At 36.0% G+C, this 2,517-nt stretch overlaps 1 non-coding gene across 1 annotated transcript; it reads right to left on the minus strand.

Annotated features, from left to right (window-relative positions):
- Window positions 1–1,191: 1,191 nt before the first annotated feature.
- On the minus strand, window positions 1,192–1,299 carry LOC112713697 (small nucleolar RNA R71). The gene has a single exon (XR_003158668.1). It is a non-coding gene; the product is annotated as a small nucleolar RNA R71 (small nucleolar RNA).
- Window positions 1,300–2,517: the final 1,218 nt, after the last annotated feature.

Consider the following 2,517-nt stretch of genomic DNA (forward strand, 5'->3'; position numbering starts at 1 on the left):
TTTACTCAAAAATTTGAAATCTTTGGGTTGACTTAGTCAAAAATTTTTAAAATTATTTATTTCTTGTTAGTCAAGTAATCAATTTTAATTTTAAAAATCAAATCTTTTCCAAAATATCTTTTTCAATCATATCTTTTCAAAATATCTTTTTCAAATCATATCTTTTTCAAAATTGATTTCAAAAAGCTTTTCTAACTTCTTATCTTTTCAAAGTTGATTTTCAAATCTTTTTCAACTAACTAATTGACTTTTTGTTTGTTTCACTATTTCTTATCTTTTTTCAAAACCACCTAACTATTTTTCTCTCTCTAATTTTCGAAAATTACCTCCCTCTTTTTCAAAATTCTTTTTTTTTAACTAATTGTTTCAAATTTTAATTTTTATTTTATTCCTTTACTTAATTTTCGAATTTTAACTTTAATATTTTTCTTTTATTTTAGTTAATTTTTGAAATCCTCTCTCCTCATCTTCTTCTATTTATTTATTTAATTACTAACACACTTCTCTTCATCATAAAATTTGAACCCCCTATTCCTCTCTGAGTTCGAATTTTCCTCTTATCCTTCTTCTATTCTTTTCTTCTTCTACTAACATAAAGGAATCTCTCTACTGTGGTAAAGAGGATCCCTATTATTATTTTTTGTTCCCTTCTTTTTTCATATGAGCAGGAGCAAGGACAAGAATATTCTTGTTGAAGCAGATCCTGAACCTGAAAGGACTATGAAGAGGAAACTAAAAGAAGCTAAATTACAACAATCCAGAGACAACCTTACAGAAATTTTCGAAAAGGAAGAGGAGATGGCAGTTGAAAATAATAATGCAAGGAGGATGCTTGGTGACTATACTACACCTACTTCCAAAGTTGATGGAAGAAGCATCTCAATCCCTGCCATTGGAGTAAACAATTTTGAGCTGAAACCTCAACTAGTTGCTCTAATGCAATAGAACTACAAGTTTCATCGACTTCCATCAGAAGATCCCTATTAGTTTTTAACTGAGTTCTTGCAGATCTGTGAGACTGTTAAGACTAATGGAGTAGATCCTGAAGTCTACAGGCTCATGCTTTTCCCTTTTGCTGTAAGAGACAGAGCTAGAACATGGTTGGACTCACAACCTAAAGGTAGCATGGACTCTTGCGATAAGCTGGTCACGGCCTTCTTGGCTAAGTTCTTTCCTCCTCAAAATCTGAGCAAGCTTAGAGTGGATGTTCAGACCTTCAAACAAAAAGATGGTGAATCCCTCTATGAAGCTTGGAAAAGATACAAGCAAATGACCAAAATGTGTCCTTCTGACATGCTTTCAGAGTGGACCATTTTGGATATATTCTATTATGGTCTATCTAGGTTCTCTAAGATGTCACTGGACCATTCTGCAGGTGGATCCATTCACCTAAAGAAAATGCCTGTAGAAGCTCAAGAACTCATTGACATGGTTGCAAATAACCAATTCATGTACACTTCTGAGAGGAATCCTGTGACTAATGGGATGCCTCAGAGGAATGAAGTTCTTGAAATTGATGCTTTGAATGACATATTGGCTCAGAATAAAATGTTGACTCAGTAAGTCAACATGATTTCTCAAAGTCTGAATGGATGGCAAAATGCATCCAACAATACTAAAGAGGCATCTTTTGAAGAAGAAGCTTATGATCCTGAGAATCCTGCAATGGCAGAGGTAAATTACATGGGTGAACCTTATGGAAACACCTATAATTTCTCATGGAGAAATCATCCAAATTTCTCATGGAAGGATCAACAAAAGCCTCAACAAGGCTTTAATAATGGTGGAAGAAACAGGATTAGCAATAGCAAGCCTTTTCCATTATCTTCTCAGCAACAAACGGAAAATTCTGAGCAGAGTCCCTCTAGCTTAGCTAACATAGTCTCTGATCTGTTTAATGCCACTTTAAGTTTCATGAGTGAAACAAGGTCCTCCATTAGAAATTTGGAGCACAAGTGGGCCAGCTGAGTAAGAAAATCACTGAAACTCCTCCTAGTACTCTTCCAAGCAATACAGAAGAGAATCCAAAAAGAGAGTGCAAGGCCATTGATATAATCAATGTGGCCGAATGCACAAAGGAAGAGAAGGACGTGAATCCCAGTGAGGAAGACCTCCTAGGACGTCCTCTGAACAAAAAGGAGTTCCAAACTGAGGAACCTAAGGAATCTGAGGCTCACCTAGAGACCATAGAGATTCCATTGAATCTCTTTTTGCCATTCATGAGCTCTGAGAACTATTCTTCCTCTGAAGTGGATGAAGATGTAACTGAAGAGTAAGTTGGTCAATATCTAGGAGCCATCATGAAGCTGAATGCCAAGTTGTTTGGTAATGAGACTTGGAAAGGTGAACCTCCCTTTCTCATTAATGAACTAGATACATGGGTTCAGGAAACTCTACCTCAAAAGAAACAAGATCCTAGTAAATTCTTAATACCCTGTACCATAGGCACCATGACCTTTGAGAAGGCTCTGTGTGACCTGGGGTCAGGTATAAATCTTATGCCACTCTCTGTAATGG

The sequence above is a fragment of the Arachis hypogaea genome, chromosome 9, assembly GCF_003086295.3.
Source record: "Arachis hypogaea cultivar Tifrunner chromosome 9, arahy.Tifrunner.gnm2.J5K5, whole genome shotgun sequence".
Taxonomy (NCBI): Eukaryota; Viridiplantae; Streptophyta; class Magnoliopsida; order Fabales; family Fabaceae; genus Arachis; species Arachis hypogaea.